Source organism: Marmota monax, unplaced genomic scaffold (genome assembly GCF_021218885.2).
Source record: "Marmota monax isolate L192 unplaced genomic scaffold, Marmota_monax_Labrador192_F-V1.1 WCK01_AAM20220418_F8-fsc00391, whole genome shotgun sequence".
Classification (NCBI taxonomy): domain Eukaryota; kingdom Metazoa; phylum Chordata; class Mammalia; order Rodentia; family Sciuridae; genus Marmota; species Marmota monax.
Genome location: NW_026694470.1, coordinates 68,574 through 96,146, shown reverse-complemented (window position 1 = coordinate 96,146; position 27,573 = coordinate 68,574). Strand labels below are relative to the sequence as shown.

Below are 27,573 nucleotides of genomic sequence, written 5' to 3'. Positions count from 1 at the left end.
TTCATAGGTCAGGGAATGGGTAATTTTAGACTATTCCTGGATGAGCCTATTACAACCCCTGGTTTTAGTTACTTTATGTTTAATCAGGCACACCATCTATGGGTCTAGGAGATCCTCTTTTCTGAATCTTTACTGAATCCTATAGTCTCCTCTGCTATTGGTTCTCTCTCTTTTTCCATCTTCCAATACTGCATTGACATCTCTTGTCCATTTTCATTCTGTCTTTCCATTTTCTCACTTTTGTGAATTTGTGATTTATAAATCAGTTTTCTGTCATTTGATGTGTTTTCTCAGAAATCTAGATTATTGATTTAATAATATCTTTCTAACACATTAAAGGAACACAATTCTATCAAGTAAGTCATACTGAGTGACAGAAGGTTGTGAAGAAAGCAAAGGTAGTTGATTCTCTATCCAGGCTAGGTTTCCATACTGAGAAGTTCATCCCCAGACTAAAAACTCTCATGTGTTCTTTTTTTTTTTTTTTTCAGTTCACGCCACAGGCAATTATAAGACTTTATCTTGCAGCCCCACAGGGGAAAGCTGCCCACCCCTCTCCTACCCCTGTGCAAGAGTGGTGGACAACATTAGAGTCTGTGAGAGAAGATATCATTAGGGACTCAGACCCATCTGACAGGCCGTGTTCTTATACATATCTCCATTCCTGGCCCAGGATTTTCCATTCCAAAAGCTTTATCTAGAGATTTGGACAAAGGCCTTTTTCAGGTTCCTCTGATGAGACCTCCCTATTGGCATCACTTATAGTAAGCACATTTTCCCCCACTCTATCACAATACTAATTAATTTTTCATTCCTAGCTCCTCCCTACTCATCTTCCACCTGACCTCAAAGACCATAAAACTATAGGAGCCTTTAGTGCAGAGTTTATGATGTACATAAGTTGATCCACATGACCCCAACCACTGTGCTGTTCCCTGAAAGAAAATGGCACATTAAGTTATTACTTTCTGTGATGTAACTTCTTGTATTTACTACTGTTGTGGAAAGTGACTAAACTCTTGACTATTTAATATTTGGATTAGTTTTTTTAATGTTTTAATTGATTACTGTAACACCTAGTAGCTCAGCTTTCTTCTTATTTTCAAGATAGTGGGACCCAAAGAGCACTCATCACAACAAAAAGCAAAGTTTTGTGGCTTTATAAAAATTAATTAACCTTAATTAGCCTTTGATTTTCATCTTAAAATAGCATTAAAATTATTCACTTCATTCAGCTTTGGGAGAATTCAATGAGATGGCTTTGTAAGAATCTATAGACTATTTCTGTCACCTAATAAATAAATAGAGAATCTATTTTAATGATTGTATTGAAGATGATGATGATTTAGACTTTTTAACATCAGATCCCTTTAAAACCTTTAACCCTGCCAAACTTTTCTCCATAGAGGCATTTGTGTCAAGCAACTAATTGCTTTCCTCTCACTAAATAAATAAATAAATAAATAAATATAAATGTTTAAATAATGATGAGCAGGGAGTTCCAGAAGAATGAATATTTTGAGCCCTGGGTCCTCAATTGAAATTTCATTTGATTTCTGGCAAAAAGATGCATCAGCTCAGATTACAAATCAAGTTCTCACCCTGAAGGCAGAGCCCTGGGATTCACATGAGGCTTCCATTTAAGCTTGTGTTCTATTTATTTGTGTTCTGTAAAATGTTTTCAAGTTTTCCTATTTGCATTATGGATTTTTGTTAAGGTTTACACTGTCCTAAAAGATCATCTTTATTTTCCTCCTTTTTGCTCATGACCATATTTCATAATCTAGCCCCGTACCTTTATGTGAAAAGGGAAGAATAAAAACAATTGAGAGAAGAGATCCTGACAGTTGAAAATCATTTCCTCTTCTGGCTCTGCCACATTGTCAACACTCTCAGAACATACTGCCCCTAATTGCTAGGACTTTTCCAAAATGGATTAATCCCAATATATTATTGTAAATATATAGAAGTATTTCCAAGATGCATCTGTATGTGAAGGCATAGTAACTAAACAATTCAGCAAACAAATAGAAGATATATATTCTTTATAACTTTGCACAGAAGCAGAAAAGACATTCCCAAGAGATGAAATTATACAGTGGAACTTCTTGGTTTAGAGACAGCAAGATTTTCTTGGTATTTGTTCACTTGGTAATTCATTTTTTTCATGTACCAGTCATTGTGTGTTTTTTAAATTAATTTCATCTAACACTTCTTCAAGGTGAAATGGTATATGCATCTACAGCTCAACTTCTTGGGTAAACACTTTTATCTCCATTGATTATTAATTCTCCTTTTAAATGTGATTCATTCTTTACAAGTTTTTACTTTTATATATTATATTGAATTGACTTATTTAGGCAATTATTTTGGCTATCATGAACCCATAATCTCAATCAAATAGCTACTTACATTTATGGGAAACAGAAACTATAAGTGATTTTTTATGATTTCAGACAAGACAATCACTTGCCAGATTCTTTTAATACCTACAATTTATGGAGGTTTCTTGGAGATATTCTGTTAAATTTTCTTTTTTTTTTATTGGTTGTTCAAAACATTACAAAGCTCATGACATATCATCTTCCATACATTCGATTCAAGTGGGTTATGAACTCCCATTTTTTACCCCAAATACAAGTTGCAGAATCACATCGGTTACACATCCACATTTTTACATAATACCATATTAATGACTGTTGTATTCTGCTACCTTTCCTATCCCCTACTATCCCCCCTCCCCTTCCCTCTCATCTTCCCTCTCTACCCCATCTGCTGTTGTTTAATTCTCTCCCTTGTTTTTTTTTCCCCTTTCCCCTCACAAACTCTTATATGTAATTTTGTGTAACAATGAGGGTCTCCTTCCATTTCCATACAGTTTCCCTTCTCTCTCCCTTTCTCTCCCCCCACTCGTCTCTGTTTAATGTTAATCTTTTCCTCATGCTCTTCTTCCCTGTTCTGATTTTAGTTGCTCTCTTTATATCAAAGAAGACATTTGGCATTTGTTTTTTAAGGATTGGCTAGCTTCACTTAGCATAATCTGCTCTAATGCCATCCATTTCCCTGCAAAATCCATGATTTTGTCGTTTTTTAGTGCCGCATAATACTCCATTGTGTATAAATGCCACAGTTTTTTAATCCATTCATCTATTGAAGGGCATCTAGGTTGATTCCAAAGTCTAGCTATTGTGAATTGTACTGCTATGATCATTGATGTGGCAGTATCCCTATAGTATGCTCTTTTAAGGTCCTCAGGGAATAGACCGAGAAGGGCGATAGCTGGGTCAAATGGTGGTTCCATTCCCAGCTTTCCTAGGAATCTCCATACTGCTTTCCATATTGGCCACACCAATTTGCAGTTCCACCAGCAATGTACAAGTGTACCCTTTTCCCCACATCCTCGCCAGCACTTATTGTTGCTTGACTTCATAATGGCTGCCAATCTTACTGGAGTGAGATGGTATCTTAGGGTGGTTTTGATTTGCATTTCTCTGACTGCTAGAGATGGTGAGCATTTTTTCATGTACTTGTTGATTGATTGTATGTCCTCCTCTGAGAAGTGTCTGTTCAGGTCCTTGGCCCATTTGTTGATAGGGTTGTTTGTTATCTTATTGTTTAATTTTTTGAGTTCTTTGTATATCCTGGATATTAGGGCTCTATCTGAAGTGTGAGGAGTAAAGATTTGTTCCCAGGATGTAGGTTCCCTATTTACCTCTCTTATTGTTTCTCTTGCTGAGAAAAAACTTTTTAGTTTAAGTAAGTCCCATTTGTTTATTCTTGTATTCAACTCTTGGACTATGGGCGTCCTATTAAGGAATTTGGAGCCCGACCCCACAACATGTAGATCGGAGCCAACTTTTTCTTCTATCAGGTGCAGAGTCTCTGATTTGATATCTAGCTCCTTGATCCATTTTGAATTAACTTTTGTGCATGGCGAGAGAAAGGGGTTCAGCTTCATTTTGTTGCATATGGATTTCCAGTTTTCCCAGCACCATTTGTTGAAGATGCTATCCTTCCTCCATTGCATGCTTTTAGCGCCTTTATCAAATATAAGAAAGTTGTAATTTTGTGGATTAGTCTCTGTGTCCTCTATTCTGTACCATTGGTCCACCTGCCTGTTTTGGTACCAGTACCATGCTGTTTTTGTTACTATTGCTCTGTAGTACAGTTTGAAATCTGGTATTGCTATACCTCCCGATTCACATTTCCTGCTTAGAATTGCTTTTGCTATTCTGGGTCTTTTGTTTTTCCATATGAATTTCATGATAGCTTTATCTATTTCTACCAGAAATGCCGTTGGGATTTTGATTGGCATTGCGTTAAACCTGTAGAGAACTTTGGGTAATATTGCCATTTTGATGATGTTGGTTCTGCCTATCCATGAACAGGGTACATTTTTCCATCTTCTAAGATCTTTTTCTATCTCTCTCTTTAGGGTTCTGTAGTTTTCATTGTATAAATCTTTCACCTCTTTTGTTAGGTTGATTCCCAAGTATTTTATTTTTTTTGAGGATATTGTGAATGGGGTGGTTTTCGTCATTTCCATTTCAGAAGTTTTGTTGCTGATATACAGGAATGCCTTTGATTTATGAGTGTTGATTTTATATCCTGCCATTTTGCTGAATTCATTTATTAGCTCTAGTAGTTTCTTTGTAGATCCTTTTTTGTCTTCTAGGTAAAGAATCATGTCACCTGCAAATAGTGATAACTTAAGTTCTTCTTTTCCTATTTTTATGCCTTTAATTTCTTTTGTCTGTCTAATTGCTCTGGCTAGTATTTCAAGGACTAAATTAAATAGAAGTGGTGAGAGAGGGCATCCCTGTCTTGTTCCAGATTTTAGCGGGAATGCCTTCAGTTTTTCTCCATTTAGAATGATGCTAGCCTGAGGCTTAGCATATATAGCTTTTACAATGTTGAGGTAAGTTCCTGTTATCCCCAGTTTTTCTAGTGTTTTGAACATAAAAGGATGCTGTACTTTGTGGAATGCTTTTTCTGCATCTATCGAGACGATCATATGGTTCTTATCTTTAAGTCTATTGATGTGGTGAATAATATTTATTGATTTCCGTATATTGAACCAACCTTGCATCCCAGGGATGAATCCTACTTGATCATGGTGAACAATTTTTTTGATATGCTTTTGTATTCGATTCGCCAGGATTTTATTGAGAATTTTTGCAAATATGTTCATTAGAGATAATGGTCTGTAGGTTTCTTTCTTTGAAGTGTCTTTGTCTGGTTTCAGGATCAGGGTGATGTTGGCCTCATAGAATGAATTTGGAAGAGCTCCTTCTTTTTCTATTTCTTGAAATAGCTTGAAAAGTATTGGTATTAATTCTTCTTTGAAGGTTTTGTAAAACTCCGCTGTATACCCATCCGGTCCAGCGCTTTTCTTGGTTCGTACTCTTTTGATGGCTTCTTCTATTTCTTCCTTTGTTATTGGTCTGTTTAAATTGTGTGTGTCTTCCTGACTCAATCTGGGCAGATCATATGATTTAAGAAATTTATCGATGTCTTCACTGTCTTCTATTTTATTAGAATATAGGGTTTCAAAATACTTTCTAATAATCTTCTGTATTTCTGTAGTGTCTGTTGTGATATTGCCTTTTTCATCCCATATGTTAGTAATTTGAGTTTTCTCTCTTCTTCTCTTCATTAGCATGGCTAAGGGTCTGTCAATCTTATTTATTTTTTCAAAGAACCAACTTTTAGTTTTATCAATTTTTTCAATGTTTTTTTTTTTTTGTTTCAAATCAATTTCATTGATTTCCGCTCTGATTTTAATTATTTCTTGTCTTCTGCTATATTTGCTGTTGTTTTGCTCTTCCTTTTCTAGGGTTTTGAGATGTAGTGTGAGTTCATTTATTTGTTGGTTTTTTCTTTTTTTGAGGAATGAACTCCAGGAAATGAATTTTCCTCTTAAAACTGCTTTCATTGTGTCCCATAGATTCCAGTATGTTGTGTCTGAATTGCCATTTATCTCGAAGAATTTTTTGATTTCTTCCTTTATGTCTTCTGTAACCCATTGATCATTAAGTAACATATTGTTTATTTTCCATGTGATGCAGGATTTTTCCTTCCTTCTTTTATCATTGATTTCCAGTTTCATTCCATTATGATCAGCTATGGTGCATGGTATTATCTCCACTCCTTTATATTTACTAAGAGTTGCCCTATGGCATAATATATGATCTAACTTTGAGTAAGATCCATGTGCTGCTGAGAAGAACGTGTATCCACTTGATGATGGTTGATATATTCTATATATGTCGGTTAAGTCTAGGTTATTGATTGTGTCATTGAGTTCTATAGTTTCTTTATTCAGCTTTTTTTCTGGAGGATCTGTGTAATGGCGAGAGTGGTGTGTTGAAGTCACCCATAATTATTGTGTTGTGGTCCATTTGACTCTTGAACTTGAGGAGAGTTTGTTTTATGAACGTTGCTGCACCATTATTTGGTGCATATAAATTGATAGTTGTTATGTCTTGTTGGTGGATAGTTCCTTTTAACAGGATATAGTGTCCTTCTTTATCCCTTTTGATTAACTTAGGCTTGAAGTTGATTTTATTCGATATGAGTATGGCCACTCCTGCTTGCTTCCGAGGGCCATGTGAGTGGTATGATTTTTCCCAACCTTTCACCTTCAGCCTGTGTATGTCTTTTCCTATCATGTGAGTCTCCTGAAGGGAGCATACTGTTGGATTTCTTTTTTGATCCAGGTTACTAGCCTGTGTCTCTTGATTGGTGAGTTTAGTCCATTAACATTTAAGGTTACAATTGAAATATGATTTGTACTTCCAGTCATGTTTATTTATTTATTTATTTTAGTTTGGCTAGTTTTTACTTTTTGGTTGTTTTCCTCCCCCTTTACTGAGATACCTGCTCCTATTGGTTTTGGGCACTATTTTTCCATTCCTCTTCTTGTAGAATTTTGCCCAAAATGCTTTGCAGTGCTGGTTTTCTGGCTGCAAATTCTTTTAGCTTTTGTTTATCATGAAAGATTTTAATTTCATTGTCAAATCTGAAGCTTAATTTTGCTGGATACAGTATTCTTGGTTGGAATCCATTATTTTTCAGCGTTTGAAATACATTGTTCCAGGATCTTCTCGCTTTCAAAGTCTGTGATGAAAAATCAGCCGTTAACCTAATTGGTTTACCCCTGAATGTAATCTGCCTCCTTTCCCTCGTAGCTTTTAATATTCTCTTCTTGTTCTGTATGTTGGCTATCTTCATAATTATATGTCTTGGAGTTGGTCTATTACAGTTTTGGATGTTTGGGGTCCTGTAGGCTTCCAGGATTTGGCAATCCATTCCATCTTTCATCTCTGGGAAGTTTTCTAGGATTATTTCATTTAATAGGTTGTCCATTCCTTTGGTTTGAACCTCTGTGCCTTCTTCGATCCCAATGACTCTCAAATTTGGTTTTTTGATGACATCCCATCTCTCTTGGATAGATTGCTCGTGAGATTTAAGCATCTTTTCAGTGTTGACTATATTCTTTTCAAGTTGATAAACTTTGTCTTCATTATCTGATGTTCTGACTTCTACTTGATCTAGTCTATTTGTAATATTCTCGTTAGCATTTTTAATCTGGTTTATGGTTTCTTGCATTTCTAAAATTACTGTTTGTTTGTTTTTTTAAGATCTCTATCTCCTGGTAAAGCTCATTCTTTGCAGTTTGAATTTGTTTGTCTAGTTTGTTTTCAAAATATACTTTCAATTCTTGGACTTGCTGTCTCATGTCTTCTCTAAAATTCCATTCCATCTGAGTTAGGTATGCCTTGATTTCTTTCCCTGTCCATGTTTCTGATGCTTCTAGGTCCTCCTGTAGATTTAAGTTGTCCTGCATTATCTGTAATCCTTTTTTCCCTTGTTTTTTTTTCATGTTGTTCACGTTACTTTCCAGCTCTGTTTGACTGCTTTGTAACTGCTTCTCCTATACATTTGTTTTGACTTTGTTTATCTCTGTTGTCTCTCCTTTGTGGTGGGAGATTATGCCTATAGATGTTGGGCTTTATTGTACTTTAGAGCTGATTCATTCAATTTATAAAGGGCTTCCGGATTTTGTATGCATATAGTGATATGTTTTTTGTTCTTAGGACTTTAGGTTAGGTGCTATGAAGGTATAAGGGTTAGTATGTCTTGGCTACTTTAGAAGATTGCACTACTGAAGGGGGATACTAACAGTCGATTGGATCAGGGTGTTGGTAGTAGCTAGGTATTTAGGAGCACTATAGACGGCCTTGAAACATTCACCTATTTTCATTTAGACAGTTACACGAAATGGAGGACTTAATGCTTGGGATGAAAGTTGGGGGGAAGGGGAAGGAAGGTGCTCTTGAAAAGAAAGAAGGAGAGGGAGATAGATAGCATAGAGGAGAATGGAAAGAACAATAAAACTTGGAAGGGGGGAGAAAGAGGGAAAAAGGGAGAGAAAAAAATAAAATAAAATAAGAAATAAAATTAGGTCTTAGAGATCCATTTTCTTCTCTTCCCGTAGGCAAAGCTGTGCCCTCCAGGCTGAGTTTTGCCCTCAATGTGTCAACAGCAATCCCTGTAAGGTGGCTCCTGGGAGTCTCTCAATCCTGTTGGTCCAGAGCTGTTTCATGTCTACAGACCCTCCTCCCCTTCCTCCTGCCAGCCAGCCAGGTCCTGCTCACCGGAGGCGGTTACCCAAGGATTTGGTTACACTTTCAGCCCCACAGAGTGCTCTATTTCCCTAACGACTGAGCACTCTCTCTGTCATTCATCTAAGCCCCAGTGCTGTGGAGCTGTGGTCTGGGAGTCAATAGTTTAATTTTTCCAGACCCCTTTGGTGGACACACCTTCGGAATCTGGCGGCTAAGACCATTGGTGTCGCCGCTGGTGGTAATGGGAGTTGGGGGTCGAGGATCCCCTCTGCTTCCCTCAGCCCCTACAATCATGACCACTCCGCTGGCGCTAGGAGTTGTTGGGGGTCTGGAGTGTCCTCTTTTTCCCTCCGCCCCTACCATCACGCCCTCTCAGTTGGCGGTTGGGGGAGTTGGGGGTGGGGAGTCTTCTCTGCTTCCCTCCACCCCTACAATCATGCCCATGTCACTGGCAGTAGGGGGAGTTGGGGGTCGAGAGTCCTTTGGCCCTTACGGTCATGCCCACGGAGAGATTTTGAAGTTTCCCAGTTGTTTGTATCTGATGTGGGTGGGAGTCACACACCTGCTAAAGTAGGTTCCTCTGGGAAGGAATCTCTTTGGCCGAACTTTGGTGACTTCCCCTCTCTGCTATGGCGGGCCCCTGGCTCCTTGCCGGAGTGTCCGAAGGGAGGGGTGGAACTGGCTTGTCTCTGGTCTGACACAATCTCTGGTTTTAGTTCCCAGTTTGCTATTTCATAAAGGCTTGGTTAGATTCCCTTCACGTCATCTCAGGGGGGGGGGGAGCCGTTTGCCAGGTGGGTGGGGCCGTTTGCAGAGCCGGGAGGGTGCAGGCCGTATGCCGGGCCAGGCGGGGACCCTTCTCGCCGTGCCGGGCAGCCGGGGGCCACTTGTAGAGATGAGCAGGCGGCGGCCGCATGGCTAAGAGCCTGGCGGGCAGGGTGGCTGTTAGCAGAGAGAGCGGGGCCGCCAGGAGAGCCGGGATGGCAGGGGCTGTCTGCCGGGCCGGGCGGGGACCCTTCTCGCCGCGCCGCGCCGTGCCGCGCCGGGCCGCCGGGTGCTGCTTGCAGAGCCGGGCGGGCGGTGGCCGTGGGATTGGACCTCTGCGCCCGCGTGGCCAGCCAAGATTCACTTGTCTGGTACAAACTGTCACCTCTAATAAACTTACTAATTCCCGGCAGGTCTCCTTTCAGCGGAATTTTGCTAGAAGTTCCTCAGTAGGTAGAATATAGCTGTTTTAATGGGTCTTTCAGATCCCATTAATGTGGAGATACTGAAAGGGCTGCTTCCTCGCCGGCCACCATGTTGGGTCTCTCTGTTAAATTTTCAAAGCATCATGAAAGGTAGTAAGATTTAGGGCCCAGTGTACAAGGAGTTTTGTAATTTTATAGATTCAGGAAAATGGGAATTTCATATAACAAGCAAATAATAATATTGACCTAGAAGATATGAGTTCTAAAGACGGAAACATGTTTTAGGATGCATTAATTTTAATACTGTTCAAGGAATCAGGCATGAAGTAGCAAATGGCACTGGAAAAAATGGGAGAAACCAAATTTTATTTTACGCCAGCGGGCCCAGAGATGATCAGCACTCCAAATTCTGAGCACCCCTTACCAGTTTTTCATAACATTTATAGGCTATGTCGTGTTATAAATTTTCTGGTCTAAAAACAATACATGGCTGTGCACAAGATTTGGAAAAATGATACATGTATGTAAGAGTTTTCAGGAGGAAGCCTGTTCACAAAAGGTTGTGATGGGGAGACTGGCTCCTCTTGCAAGGCCTTTGGCAGAGCCTTCACCTGCATCATACTTCCAAGGAAAGTAGTTAGATCCTAGGGTGAGATCTTTACAATACAAAAGGTAGGAGTGAATGGTGTTAATTAGATTCCCTGAAAACCGGCTGGCTGGACGGAAGAAAGGAGAAGAATACTCCCTTTCCCAGGCACTAAGTTTCATGGACAGTGTCCTTAATTCATTTTGTATCTAAGCATGGGTTAGTTACCCATTACATTACTGGGCCCAATAATGTCAATTTATTAGGTGAAGAATGATTAGAGTTACAATAGTCTGGAATTATCCTCTTAGGAAATGATTCAAGGTAAAAATTGACAAAAAAAATAGTGAAAGTTAGTAAAAAAGTAGGAAAGGATTTGAGCATTTTTAAATCATAAAAGAAATTATTGAATTCTTTCACTATTTAAGATGATGTCTTGAATCATTTCTAAGCAAACCAGAAACAAAATATTGAGCTACAAGTAGGAGCTAAATTTCACTTAGATTATTAATAGGAGTAATAGAAAAGTAAACACTTGTGGTGGGAAGTAGACAAAGCATATGTTAAGGTTAGCTTTTATGAGATGTAAATATTGCTGTGTTTCTTCCAGATGTTTATTTCTAATAGCAAATAGTATAATTCAATTCTATGAATGTTAAAGAAAAACATGCTCTAAAATGACAGCCGATATTGATCAGCTGCCTAGAACTGGTGAATCATTTGGGAACTGCAAAGGAAATCACTGTTCTTGTTTTATTTAAAAGATTTTGGCAGATGTCCTCAGATGAAAAAAAAAATGAAACCCAAAATATCATTTATAGTACCAGATGGGATTTATGAGTCAAGCATTTTCCCCTTTGGATGAAAGTATTCACAATTGTCTCTTTTTTCCAAAAATCAATCCATGATTTATTAATGGGTTAGGGTCACTCTACAATATCACACAGGTATGCAGCCAGATTGTTTCCAGTGAACAACGGGAACCTCTTGGTTTGGTATTAACTTTAGTCTCAAAACCAGTCTTGTACTCAAGTTTACTACATGGCAATATGGGCATTCACAGATATGTTAGTTGTGATACAAAGTAGGAAATACAAATAAGATTAATAGAGACATATGAACTTTTAAACAAAGAAGCAAATTCAGAGAATATATTCTACAATAATCATTAAGCTCCTTATCTGTGTCCAAAATATCAGCAATGGGTTAGCCTGTGAAGTTTGTCTCACATCATCCCGCCTAAATTTACTCTGCCGTGTGATTGCCAACTGAGTTCAAAAAGTAAAAATGGAATCTAGCCTTCATTATGCCAGGTAGGTTTAGATGGAAAAAAAAAATGTGTTGCTTTTCCAGATTTTCCAATGATCTATATGATAACACAACAATTATCTTGTTCCATTCATTACACTGGCATTTTTAAATCCTGTCCAACCACCAAATAATGAATTGTTGCTTGCTTTACCCTGTAAGTGTCAGTGTACCCTGGAATTAATGCCTGTTATCTCCTAAGCACCTATAAGCTCCTGATGATTTTCCCTGGTTCAGCAGCAACATCCATCATCCAGGAACTACTCTTCATCACTGCACAAAGGACTTGCCTGGTAGAAGCTGACACAAACTGCACCCTGCCTATAAGACAGCCTATGATAGAAGTTGCTCTATCCACAAATGAGCCTGCAAAAGCCAGTACAAACAAAGAAATTTATCAAGCAGAACTTCCTGCATTATCTGTGCACCACCCCTTCTTTCTCTCATTATAACACACACTATTTTTTTTCTGTAATGTCAGACTTATAACAGAATCACATTTTGTTTCTCCATAGTTATCAGCCCTTTATTATAAAAATCTCTAATTTATATAAATTTTACCTGCCTTCCTTTTAATTTCTATAGTAATTGATTTCATTTAGTATACTATTTGGGGCAAAAGATATGTCTGACTGTGTGTGACTATGTCTAATATACATCTGATTATGTTAAGCTCAAAGTCTAAACTCATGTTCGTGGAATCTAGGAAGTTCTCAATAGACACTAAGTGATGATTTTTATCTAGCTTTTTAAATCTGGGTAAATTTCCTTACCACATTTTTTGTCTATCTTCCTAATTCTTAACCCAGCTATCACCATCAGTTTCCCCTTGTCTTGCTTCTATGTGTTTCATTTCATCACAAAATAATTAAATTACCAGTCATCAGGATGAGATGAGAGGGAATCATAAGTGTCACTATGATGAGAACAAAAGAGAATCATATTTTCTACCAGGGTAATGATGAATGCCTATATTGGGTTTTCCCAGAGAAACAGAACAAGTAGAATATATAGAAAGAAATATAATAGATATCAATTAGGAACATTGGCTCACACAATTATGCAGCCAGAGAAATTTCACAATGTACCATCTGAAACTCAAGCTGGAGTTTCAGAGAAGGCAGTGATGGAACGGTAATTAGTAAAGAAGTGGCCATCACCTATTTTGGCAAGCAGTGTATCTGTGTGTGGAGTGGTATTTTGTGTGAGGCAGAGTGAACTCATTTTTGCATGTGCTGAGATTGTAATTATGAGATGGGCTTGTTTTGTCTCATTTTATCATTGTCTCCAAATAGCACTGCATGAGTTTGGTATTATGTGCAAATGTTCACTTGGCTGTGAGTGCCAAGACAACTTTCCAGTATTAGGGGATGCTCTTTTTTATTTTTTATTTTTTTTCGGAGAGACTCATTATTACTCCTAGAATAAAGGTAAACATCTTAAATAAGCTAAAAGCCCTCCGTAGTCAATCTCCTACCAGCTCTCACAGTGAGTTCTATTAATCCTCATTTCCTCCACTCTAGCTATGAGGAGAACTTCTGTCAGGTCCTCATGTGTACAGTGCTTCCTTCCACCCCAGGGTCTCAGCAAGTGCTATTCCAGTTCAGCTTTCACATTTTGGTTCCTGGAGTGTAAGAAATATCATGATATGCCCGAGACTTAATGTAATGCCTGGTACATAGTAAATGTGATAAATATTTGTTCAATGAATGAAGAAATAAACAATGAATTCAGGTATGCACAATCCAAGATTATATTCTTTTAAGTACATGGTGTTCTCTCTCATTGCCTGGTGAGTGGAGATATTCTACCCTTCCTCTTCCTCAAATTTACTGAAACTTGGAAAGAAAGTTGGGCTCTATCCAGTTTCCATACTAACTGTTCACAAGACAAAAAATTCAAGGAAAGAAAAAACAAGTGAAAAAAAATGAAGATCTTAAGAAAGAATTTACTTCTACTTTTAAAGGAATTATTAGGGGAAAGAAAGCATTCTTAATGGAAAAAGTAAGGTGAGAGACCCTTATAGAGAAAACTTGATCCATCATTCAAACCCAACAGTGAGGAAGGAAATATAAATTCCTAGAAGATCTAAATATTTTAATCTCTTTTTAGTTTGATTATAAAAATGTTTGATTTTTTTAATGGATTACACAAGAATTCCTCTTGGATTATAAAAGTAATATATACTTTTTACAGAACATTTGAGGAGAGGTAACAGAAACCCACAAAATATTAAAATGAATAATTTTCAAATAGTAGTACCACTACTGAAAACATGTGGATGTGTATTCATTCAAGATATATAGATAGACAATTTTTCCTTGGGATCATGCTGTTCATAAAATTCCAAATCATTTTTTTTAACTTTTTAAAAAAATCTTTACAGTAGCTCATATGAATGCCTTTATGCCATTACTCTTTGAGATTATGGTTTTAATTATTACATACTGTTTTATCTTGGAACTAACAATACTAATTACATATTATTACATAACAAATTACCCCAGAACTTAAAACAACAAACATGTATTATGTTGCACAGTTTCTGAGCATCAGGAATTCAGGAGGCATTCGATGGGTGGTTCTGACTCAGGGTCTTTCTTGAGGTGGCTGTGGACTCCAGCTGCAGTCTCTTCAGACTTGGCCAGGGTTGGGGAATTGTTAAAGCTCTCTTACCTAAATACTGCCTGGAATCCTCAGTTACTCACCACATGAGCTTCCCAGAGGGCTATTCCCAGCATGGCTTCTCCCATTCTGGGTTACTAGAAATGACCAGGGGAACATGGAGTGACGTGTTTACACTGTCTTTTACAATCTCATCTTCAAGTTATACAATATATAAGAGTCATTAGAAACAAGGCACTAAGGACAAATGTTTTTTTTCAATTGACAATAATACTTGAACTTATTCAATAGTTCCCATACAATGTTTTAATACATATATACTTTGTGTAATATTGAAATCAAGGCAAACATCTACCTCCTGAATTCTCATTTATTTGTGATAAACACATTAAAATTATTTTTTTCAAGCTTTTTGGAAATATACATTATCATGATCTAGTATCACTTTACTGTGCAATATGACACCAGAACTTATTTCTGTTATCTAAATTGTAGCTTAGAATCCACTAACTAATCTTTCCCTATCCCCACTCCTCCCTTCTCCCCAAACTCTGTGAACCACTATTCTCTCAACTTTTATGAAATCAACATTTTAGTTTCTCTATATAAATGAGATAATGTAATATTTGTCTTTTTGTGCCTGGCTTATTTTATGTAGCATACTGCCCTTCAGCTCTCTTCATCTTGTTACAAGATGGCAAGACTTCATTATTTTTTATGACTAAATAACATTCCACTGAATATATATGTACCTCATTTTCTTTGTCCAGTATGTTACTTGGAGGATTCTTAGGTTGATTCTATTTCTTGTCTATTGAAAATAGTGTTGCAATTAATGAAGGAGTGAAGAAGTTTCTTTCACATATTGATTTCATTTCCTTTGGATATATTATTTGGTTAGCAAGTTTTCTCATTTTTGAAACATCTTCATAAATATGCAACCTTCACATACCACATTTACTACAAATATAAGCTCACATATAGTAAAATTTTGCATTTTTACAAGATGCTTGCTTGATATTCAGACACTTTATATTTTTGTACCATAAAATATCTTAATTTTTTGCTTATTAAATCTCAAAGATACAGACATGACTCTTTAACTTAAAATGTTTTTAGTTAATCCAAAAGACTTTCCATCATGCCTACTTTAATTTTTTTTTTTTCTTTCATACTGATTGTATACATTCTCTGGCTAGGATCCTCCTGGGTCCCTGATTGTTTGTTAAATCACTGCTCTCTTTTATATAATAACTTTTAAGACAAAGCTATTTTTTTTATCTTATATGTAAGAGCTTTCCTAATAATCTGCTGGTAAATTCAGAGGTTTTAGCAGATTTTTCTATTTGTACATATATAATATCTGATAGTGGAGAATTTTTTTATCTTCAACATTCTAATGATTATGTTTTATTTCATATTATATTATGTTGATCAGAATATCTAGGGCATGTTTAAAAGTCACCGGTGAGTTTATTTTATTTGTAAATATAATATGACCATTTCTAATATTTAATTATTTAAAATAAGATTATGAAAGCTCAGTGTTAACAAAAAAAGAGTAAACTTTAAGAAAAACAGAAACACTTTAGCATTCTTCACATCTTCCACCTTCATCACTGTTAAATGTTTAATTTGTCCCTCAAAAGAGAATAAGGTTGATAACCAGACACCTAACATATAGACTTCACTTTTGCTCTTCTAATCTGTCTCAGTGATCATCATGCTTTCAAGAATTATCATTTGGGCCTGTGTTCTGTCATATTGGACCTTCTGGGTAATTTATGATACATTCACAGTTAATCATGGTGATTTGAACTTTTATATTGACTTTAGAACATAACACAACTCTTTACATATAAATAAATATCTCAAAGCTTACACTCTAGGCTTAGTTGTTGTTTTATATTGATTTCATTTTCATCCAGTGATAATTTGCTTTTTTTTTTTTTTACCAGACTATCAACACTACTGGGGAAGAATTCATTGTCTTTTTCATCAATTGTCATACTTGTATTAGTTTTCAACTGCTGATGTAACAAATGGCCGCATGTTTAGTGTATACAAAATATACACTTATTATCTTCAATTCTGTTAATCAATTGTCTTACATAGTCTAACAGGGCTAAAATTGAAGAATCAGCAAGTGCTCTGTTTCTCTATGCAGTCTGTAGAAGAGAATTTACTTCCTTGTCTTTCCCAGCTGCTAGAGGCCCTGCATGTCTTTTACTTTTGGTTTGCTCCCTATCTCTTTAAAGCTACCAGCATTGAGTCATGTCCTTCTCATTCTGACCTTTTCTTTTCTGTCCACCTACTTTTAAAGACACTTGCAATTAGGTCAAGCCCACTTAATAATACAGGGTAATATTTTCTATATTGATATGAGTTGATTAACAGCCTTAATTCTATCTTCAACCTTAATTCTCCTTTGTGATTTAAGTAACATCTACACAAATTATGAGTATTAGGATATGGTCATTTTTTTAGGGGACATCATTCTACTTATTACAATGCCTAAAATACTTAGCATAATTAGTACTAATTAAAAATTTTCCTTAGAAGTGAAGAAATGAATGAATAAAACCGATAGAGTTGGTATATCTTTTTGGTAGGAAATTTTACCAATATTTTTAATTTTCAAAAACACTTTTAACAACAATGACTGTGGAAGTTTTATTTTTAATGCATTTTGAGTATTCTATGTTATTATCATTATTTGTCTTATGGAATCTAGAAATGAGTTAATGGATTATTAAGCCATTGTGCTTTGTGGCCTAGTCATTTTGTGTGTGTGTGTGATTTCTTGAAGATGCTTGCATGTTGATATTGTCACCAAACTCAGGTTTGGAAGTTCATCCCATGAGAAAAAACAATGCCCAAGAGACAAGTATTGGGGACAAAGGTAAAAGACTTTATTGAGGATGCTGGCAACCTGGAAGGAGACAGACATTACAATGCCTTTTAACTTTTGGGAAGTGGAGAATATTTATATGAGGATCAGGTTAGGGCAACTTGTAAAATTTAGCATTTCCCTGGAACTTTAGTCAGGAAGTCGGGTGGTTTGGCACCTTCCACAGGTGATGAAACATTGTGATAGCATTTTCTTACCTTGGGGACAGTATGTTCCCATTTGGGGTGAGGGGCCTATTTTAGAATCAGCTCATAAAAACAAGCAAGACTACAGGAATGCATGGTGGCATAGGCCATAGTCTGAAAATGGAAATGGAACAGGAAAAGAGTAAAAAACTGGGGAACAATTTTACCTTGTTATGCAGCTTTGATCAGAGATGTCATTTGCAGTAAAGCTAATGGGAGAATAATAATATATTATTTAGTTATATGGCCTCCAAAATTAGTGATTCTTAAAGTCAACTAAAAGCAAGTTAAGCCAGAGGGATTTTTTTAGGTTTCAACTCTGTTACAATAAGACACCTGTGATTTGGATTTTAATATCATTGAAATAAGTTTAATTAGGTTTATTCACTTAACATAAAATGATACTAATAGCTTACATATGATAAATGTTTATTATCTTCCCCATACTGAGATAACTTATAAATGCTGTATTTTTTTTCTAACTGTCCTATCTGTCCTATCAGTTTGTTTTGTGTAAAATTTTATGATCAATGCTCACAATAACTATTTATCAGGCTATATTTTAGTCTTAATTTTATAGGTGAATAAAATGAATTTTATAGATGTTAAGTAGTTTTCCTGTTGTACCCTTGATAATGGTAAATACAACACACCAACTATGATTCTTTTGGGACCATAGTCTATGCTATTAACCACAGTATTCTGTCAATTGGTACATTCCCTGCCATACTCTTTGTTCTGAAACAAGCAATACAGCAGCATTTCTTAGATAAATTGACAGTGCATTTTTACAGCTGGGATTTAGAGGTCTTTCTAGTACCAGAATACACTATAACCTTGACAGTGACTTGTTTTCTTCTGGATCAACCTGGCCTCTCCTCAACACCTCCTATTTCTTAATAAGTTCATTAAATCCTACCACAATTTTTATCAAATAGTGACTTATTGCCAAGAAATATGCTCGGTGCTATATTGTCTCTGTCTTCATACAGTTATATCTTATCATAAGATCCACAGAATAAAATGAAATTAAATACTAAATAAAAACTACAATTACCACTGTGAAGGAAATTAATAAATTGCAAAACGGTACACTAAAAGGATTGAGCTAATTTACAGAGAGGTCAGGAAAGCCTCCATGACCCTCTAACCCTTGAGAAGATGATTTTCTAAGCTGACATTGGAAAAATAAGGAACCAGCACAATGAGGAGGAGCCATGCATCTTTTCCATCTCCTGGTACTGTACAATATTGACTGAATTTCTCTTTTTGTTAAGGAAGTAAAAATAAAATTATAAGCATAGTCTCCCTCTCAGTTATATGTTATGAAAATCCTTTTCCTTCCTTTTGCAACCTATGTTTCATAGGTTCTATTTGGGATTTCTGTTTGTTCAATACCTATATCTCCCTTTTCTGAGACCTGATTGGTATTGCTATCTTCCACTTCAGGGTTTAGGTCATTATAAACCCTCACTTATAATGTGAATCTGGGTCCACACCCAGAAAATATAATATAAATGAATAAAATATAATCAATTTAGGTAACAGTTTTATCCTACAAGTTTAGATGTTAAAACGCTTTTTCACAGACTAGCTCATCATATGTTCACAATTTCAAACACAACATATCACACTTTGTTATTTAACAACAGGCCTTAAAAATGTATTTCACTGAATTCTGTTGATCTTTTTATGGACTGAAGAGTAAAGACTGGTCCTACTTAATATAGTCCTATTTTTGTCTTTGATGGCAGTTATTGATACTGCCTGCTGGATGAATCCAGGATGTCTATTGGAAAGGTGAGTATCATTATACACAATTTCTGATAGATTACATTGATTTTAAAATAAAAAATATTGACATAGTATTGGAGGTTTGCAAGTCAATAATAGGAGTAATGAAGCAGCATAATAAACCTAATACACATGTTAATCTAGGAAATTAATTAAAAATGGATGGCAGAATATAAATTCTATGTCTTAAGGCATCTACTACTTTTGGCCAAATTGTAGGAGTTACTGTTGATATAGTAAATGTGCTGTTATTCTGTCTATGTGCAAATCCTCAAATTTTGAGAATGCAAGATAGTCAAGGGAGTAGCAATCCATTACACTGAACTATAAAATTTTCATTTGGGGCTGGAGGATCATACTAAAGGGAATTGTAGGCAAGGTCCAAATATCAAACAGAATATTTACATCCTACTCAAAACTACCATGTTCTGGATCTTTCATTTCTTTTGGAGGATTCCAAAGGGAAATCTCAATGGTTGCACATGGACTGTTCACTTGTAACTGACACTGAATGACTTTCAGAAGCAGAAAGTTCTAACTGCAAAGTCATTCAAAGTTCCCTAAATTGCCTCTCCCTCCCATAAAAGTAATGTCATTGACTCAAATAAATAAATTTCAAAATATTATCAAAGACTCAATTTTGTAAAGTAATGGTAGACACCAAAAAATAATGTAACTTTTTCACAAGATTTACTGGGACCCCAAGCATCACTTTCCTGGTTTGTAAAAGAGGAAACCATGCACATTTCACATAGAGAACTTATAAGCAGCTTAAATGCTCTGATATAGTTGAAGACTGATCAGAAAGCCAGACTCATTGAAAGTGCTCAACAAATACTAACCTAATCATTTTAAAATCCTTAGTCTGCTATTTAGATTCTTCTACAAAATTTAGAAAAAAAATTTGCTGAAAAAGAATCTATTAATGAAATAAAACACACCATACATCTGAAAACACACAATTTGACTAGAGTATGACGGAGGCATGCACTTAGAGAAACTGTCACATCTGATGAAAAGGATGAAACTGGCTGGGATTAGTGAAGATACGTGTGAAGTAATGGAAACATACTCTCTACAAGCAAGAGCTCAAAACAGCTTTACTTTACCTATAATGCTTAATATAGTGCTCTGATACTATTAGCACTTATTTGATATGGAGGACTGATTAATTTAAGAGAACAACTAAAAGAAAATCCCTCTATCTCAGGGTGATAATTACTGAGAAGCAATGATATTTTCCAAGAAAAAAAAATCTATGAAAACAATTATGATACATTATAATATCCAGAGATGAGTTTTCTCATACAATGGAGAAACATTTACAGTCAGGACATAATAAATGTTCAACATAAGATACTTGACAATTCAAAATCTACCCAAGAAACACTATTGAGCATGGAAAAGAAAAAGTTCCCTGTGACATTTTACAGTCATGTAACTTATTGAAGTCTGAAGTGGAGGAAAAAAAAAGCTCTACTCATATGAAGTAAATAAATCAACTTTTCGGTCCCTGGGTTTTTTTACTACAGTGAGTTTTAGAAACAAATCATATATAAATAGACTTTTTAAAAAAACTTGTTTTGAGTTCAGTACAGGGGATTGAATCCAGGGCACCACACATGCTAGACAAGTGCACTACCACTGAGCTTTATCCCTAGACCTACACCATCTATAAAATCACAGGGCAGTTTATCAGGGAGACATAGCTAGAGAAAAATACAAAGAAATCATATTTAAGGATCCACTTTCTCTCTTTCTGACTGCTTTTCGAAAGTTCTAAGAAATAAGCTGTTTGGAGTTTCTTGAATCATGCTGTGCATGGCACATATTGCTCCAAATCAATGAGCATTCTGCAGTCGATTTTGTGTTCTGAGACCCCAGAAACCCAAACAGTTTCTCTTCAGGCCTGCCCCACATCTGCATTTTAATTACTTGTGATATTACTTTGAACCAAGCTATGCTGTGTGGGGATATTCTGATAACAGAAGGCATGGTAGATAAGCACACGATCTTAAAGTCAGTATTGTTTAGTGGATTTGGACTGGGGATGTAGCTCAATGGTAGAATGCCTGCCTTGTATATGATAGGACCAGGATTTGGTTACCAGAACTGGGGAGAAAAAAAACAAGTATTTGATAGAATAATGACCCCTTAAAAATCCCACACCTTAATCCCTGAAAATTGAGATGCATATATTATCTTATAGAGCAAAGGGGACATTGTAGATATGACTTAAGTTAAGAATATTGACACAAGCAGATTATCCCAAACTATCTGGGTGAGACCAATCTAATCATACAAGTTCTTAAAAGTAGAATAAAAAGGGGGGAGGGGCAAGAGAAAAGGTAGCATGAGAAGTTTGTACACTTTGGTGCTGATAATGGAGGGAGTAAGGACTATAAAGGGAACTACAGAAATAAAGGCAGCCAGCTGACAGCCAGTCTTGCAAATGCTGGATCTGAGTTTCTCCAATACCCACTGAACAGAAAACAGATATTCTCCTAGAACTTACAGAACAGAACTTACAGAACTTACAGAACTTACAGAACTTCCCTTCACCTCAGCCCAACGTGACAGATGTTAGACTTCTGACCTACAAATAAATGGGATAAATGTGTGTTATAAACTTCCATATTTGTAGAAATTCATTATGGCAACAAAGGAAAACTAATACAGGCTCAAACCCTGATTTTCCACTCTTCACTGCTTGGCCTAAGGTAAGTTCCTGAACTTCTCTGAGACTCACTTCCCTCATCAGTACAATGATGATGATAACAGTATATATCTGAGATGGTGGTAAGGATAAAATTTAAAAAAATATACAAAAATGTTTCATGTAGTGTCTAGCATACAGCAAAAGTTTAATTATAAATGCCATTATGTGGAATCAATATTTAAAAAGAATAAAGAAATCTAGCATATAATAAAAGTATAATTATAAGTGACATTATATGGAATCAATATTTAAAAAGAGTAAAGAAATTTAGTGTTCAAAAAAAGTCTGAGAAAGGCTAGAATGACTCCTTAAAATAGCTTTATTGAGATGATGGAAAACTACACATATTTAATATATGTAATTTGGTGAATTTTGACACCACAACCAAGATGATAAATAACAGATGCTGGCTTAACCTCTTTATTGCAAACCCACTCAGAAAATTTAATAATACATATACTTTTTAATTTTTAAGAGGACATACACTTTGCAGTGTTCTCAAAGTTTTGAGAAGAAAACTTAATTTACAAAGAATAATTTTAAGCCACTGGGAACATGATTGAGGCCTAACATTTTAGAACCTTCATTACAATGGACTGAATGTTGGTACTGTCCCAAATTCATACCTTAAAGCCATAATCTTCAATGTGTTGCTATGTAAAGGTGAGGCCTTGGGAGACAATAAGGTTTAGATGATGCCATGAAAATGTAGTCATCGTGATGGCATTAGTGGCCATAAAATAAGAGGAAGAGAGCAGAGTAACCTCCTCTTTCCATCACATAAGCACACAGCAAGCAACAGTTTGCAAACCAGGAAGAGGGCTTTAACCAGACAGCAAATCCACTCTCAGAACTTCTAGAACTGTGAGCAATTGATATTTTGTTGTTTAAGCCATCCAGTCTATAGTATTTTGCTATGGCAGGACCAGGTGACTAAGACATATAAAATGCAAGCATTCTCTGGAAAGGATAATAAACATTTACTATTAATGTTTTGATATATAGGAGTATAAGGATTTTCATAAGTAATAAGAAAAACTATTATTCTATGTTAAGGAAAAGATTGTGCTGAAATTTCTTTCACAGTGAAAAAAGTGGTAGTAATTCTCAGAACACCAATCACTGGTAAGGTAGGTGAAAAATATTCTGTCTCAGAAGACATCCTGTCAGGGTGGTCTAGAGATTGCTACATTGTTCAATTTAGAAAGATTGTGGAAGGAAGATGTCATCCCCAAGATAAACTAAAGCTGAAGTGTGCAGGTGATGTCGAGATGCTTTGAAAAGTGATGTCCTATTGTACAAAAATTTCTCTTCCAAAGTATGTTGATGCTATAAGGTAGGTTACGGATGTAGCTGAAGAAAGAGATTACAGTGCCATCTTCTCACAGTGCAAAGTCATTGTCTCTTCCCTTAAATAAACAAGGATGTAGTTTTGGAGTTAGTCTAATTCCTAGCATGGTCATGTATCAACTGTACAACCTTGAGAAAGTATCACTCAACCTCCATTTATCAATTCACAAAATGGAGAAATGTATTACTTTGTAGAGTCTTATTAAAAATGAAATGAGAGATGTATGGTAAACACAGCAGACTGGGCTAATGGAAAAACATTTATCATGGTTCAAAATATTAAAATACTGAATAGAAAACAAGATAACAACAAAGAAAATTAAACATACACAGCTAAGTTAGAAACCTATGAATATAGTGACAAAAATAAAGACTCCAAGTGAGATCAGTAAAACACGAGTTGAATCCAAAAGCCTGTGATAATAGTAGAACCAAAAGATATTTCTTAACATCTGGAGGGTGTGCTTCTCAGGCAGGGCTCTTCAGGAGCAGAATGTAAGGCTTCCAGATCATGCCTGAGAGGGTGGTGTCCTCAAAATAACCTCACTGAGAGACAATATAACAAAGAATTGTCTGAGAAATAAGGGCCAGAAAAATGAGCTCACTACCATGGAAAGGGACAAAGTTTATGAAGTTTGCAAAGCATTTTGTCAAGGGTTAGGAGGGAGAAAGGATCACCTAAGGAAGGACACAACACCATATCTGAAGACCAAAACATAGGAGAACAGGAGCAACATTCATAATATCTGAATGGGTCCTGAGAAATTAACAGAACTGGTCCAGACCTGGTGAAAAGCAGGCCCCATTAGAGATGGACTAGGAACTTCTCTATAACTGGGCTTGTTCTGATTGTGGCAAGTATTATTTCCATAGGAAGCAAACCCATAGAAAATGATCTTAGAAATGAATGACCTGTATGAGGAAATGACCCAGATTGAAGAACTTCAGTAAAGTCAACAATCCTCAACAATTATACCCCAAGAAGTAGTCATAGTAAAACAATGGGGAAGAGATCTTTAAGTGTGTGTTTTGAAACTTTTTATCATATAAAGAAAGGAAGCATTAGGAGTAGATTTAAAAATAAACCTAAAAATTGGGCTGTAATATGGCTCAGTGGTAAAGGGCTGACCTACTGTTCATAAGGGCCTCAATCAATCCTTAGCACAACAAAATGAATAAATAAATAAGTAAATAAATAAATAAGCAAGCAAACTAACAAACAAATAAATAAATAAATAAAACAACACACATGTAAAATTCTTATTTCATATGTATATGTATGCATCTATACACATATGATTTGAAATGAGCAAAAACAATTTTGTGTGCATAGTTTGAACAGTAGACTGTGAAAATAAATGAGTAAATAAATGAACAAAATGTTGGATCCCAGAACTCACACACATTGTTATACATATTGATAAAAGAAGTGACAGAAGATATACTAAAAGGTCCAATGTCAAACTAAAAACTTAGAGTTTAACTATTTAAACTCTATTTATATAATGAGAGAGGTAATTTCAAAGGAGATGGTGATTTAAAGTTTCCAGAATATATGAGATATCTAGTAAGAAGAGTCTCTGAAAAGTCAAGAGAACCAGATTACATATTTTGATAAGGAAATGTTTAAAATTTCACTGGAGTGCAATAACATTTGCTGAAAATAGTGAGGTAAATTTGGACAATGAAAGGTTTAAGTAACTTTAAAAGGTCATTGGATGTAATTGTTCAAGTAAATACAACACCTGACAGACTGTTTAGTAATAACTAGCATGATCAAACATGAGGTTTTGGAGAGGTAATGTTATAATCTTTTAAAGGGGGATGCTGATGGAGAGATTAGGAATGTATGTGTTGGTACCAAGAAATAGAAATGATCAGAAGCAATACATGTACAGCTGAATGTGCACACTGGCAATAGGAATTTAGCAGATGGGACAGAGTTAAGAGTGGTCAGATGGCTATCGTTCCAGCAAAAAAAAAAAAAAAAAACCAGTAAGATTTCTGCAACTATGTAAATGGAATTGTTCAAGATAATTTAGTGATTCAGATTTGAGTCATTTGAAAATGAGGATTACAATAAAAGAAACATTAAAATAAGGAATATAAACAGGGGTACACTCTCATTTTGTTATTTTTCATTTGGAGATTAGGTATGAGGAAGGGAGGGAAGAGAGGGAGAAGATACATCTCAAATTTGTGCATACTGAATTTGAGTTACATATCAGCTAGTTAATATCCAACTGTCAAAAATAGCAGGGTTGGTGGCACAGCAACAAATATAGACCAGGTGAAAGGTTCAAAAATAGACCAAAGGAGTGTGAAGTTTCTCACAAGTTTATATGTGTAATATTTGTGATCATAAAATAAGCCAAGAAAAGATTTGTTAGAAGTCTATTGATAATGTATTCTCAAGGATGGAATAATCCTTCTAGAATATAGACTGCTCTCAGCCAACAGTGCTTTACTGGTCTGGAGTTCATATGGAACTCTGGCAGACACAGGGAGATACCTGTTCACCTCCCTCTACACTTGCTTCTCAGAATCATTCCATTGGCCTCAGATCAGGTCACTGAATCCTTTCTCCCTGGTTGTATCATATCAATTATTTAAAATTATATACTATATTCTCTAACAAAAGGCACTATTTTACACACAAGATTTTATAATTATTGCATTGAAGTACATCTTATAATTAGGTGTTAGGATGTAATATAGCATTTCCTTATGGATTTTCATGAAGAAAAATTTAATAAGCTTGTATGACTTTTAATTGGATTGAAAATTCGTTACTCGATTTTCAACAGAGGAATAAAAATCTGTATAAATATAATTACCACAGTTGTACTTAACCCTGAGAAAGGACAAAGTGGAAAGGCACCCACCACAGGGACATTTTTAAAGCAAGAGTATCAACCAGAAAGTAAATGAAGACTCCAGATTTGACACAAATTTAGCTACAAATTAAGTCATAGTCAGAAAAGCATTCAAATTGATAATGATGAAAATTAATTAGTGTTCAGTTTAGCTAGATAATAAAAGTGTGAACCCAGCCTACACTCTTAATTGATTGGTACACAGTAGCATATTTAAAATATGTATTGATATTAAAACTTAATATTTGGTAGTGTGAATTTTCTTGTTTTGTTGCCCTGACTTTTCTTGGCACTTTGCTTTTTTCAGTAAATTTTAATATCAATTTTCCAGTAAACATGTTAAAATTTTGACTGAGATCTCATTAAATCTGCAGATCAATTTGGTTAAATCTACTAGCTTTATAATACTGAGTTTTCTGATGCTTGGAACTTGGTGTAATATACCATCTTATTGGATTTTCTTTAATTTTACTAGAAAATCCCCTGTAGTTTTTGATACAGGGGACTTATTAATCTTGGACTTATTTATTAGGATGATGTTCAGGTTCTTTAAAAATCTACATTTCATTTTCTACTTTGTTTGCATACCAAGATAATTTTGAGATCTGTGCATAAGCTTCTTCAAATACTTCTTCCATTTTGATCCAGCTATACTCCCAAAGCTCAAAAGCATAGTTTCATAATACCATTGATAAAGATAATGTGACTTTGTGGGTATATGTGCATTTGTGTGTGTGTGTGTGTGTATGTGTATGTGCGCGAGCGCATGCACACGTTTGACTACAAATGGAACTCTGCTTTGAATAAATTTTATTTCCAGATAAAACAATCACTTTCTTGGTGATGAACATGGTTTAACATTAGATTTTGGTATTCTAACTAGGTATGAAGCATTTACCTTTACTGTGCCACATGCTGAACAGGCATTTAGTGAAGTGCCTTTGAGCAATCTCAGAATTTGTTCTGATAAACAATCTTAAAGAAATTAAGCTAATGAGAAAATAGAGATCAAGATATTTTCACATTGATATCATTCAGTTTGTATGCTGCTGTTAGAGCTCAAAAGGTTATCAGAAACTTATTAATCAAGGCTAAAGGAAAGGGAATCTTTGGTATATAGTTACATAAAATTACCTGAATCCTGTTCTGTGTTCAGGTAGAAAGTATAATTTATTTAATTAGATATTTACCTGAGGAGATTTCCAAACAAATTATGAAAAGTGTGGTCTGGTTTCTTCTTGCTTATTATCATAAAATATATGTAAAAATAAATAAATGGAGGAAAGATCTCTTAATAAGAGGGATCAGAACTTGATGATGTAGAAGACATCCTTAGTCTAATCAAATTGCAGAAGATACTAAATCCTAAAATCCACTGTCTAGAAAACATGCTCTGCAG

General features: G+C 35.6%; 1 long non-coding RNA gene across 1 annotated transcript in view; it reads left to right on the top strand.

The window, feature by feature from the left end:
- Positions 1-17,965, top strand: part of LOC124075524 (uncharacterized) — a 66,065-nt gene extending 48,100 nt beyond the window's left edge. The window contains exon 4 of the long non-coding RNA XR_006846087.2: positions 16,298-17,965. This is a non-coding gene — a long non-coding RNA (uncharacterized LOC124075524). The remainder of the gene's footprint in view (positions 1-16,297) is intronic.
- Positions 17,966-27,573: the final 9,608 nt, after the last annotated feature.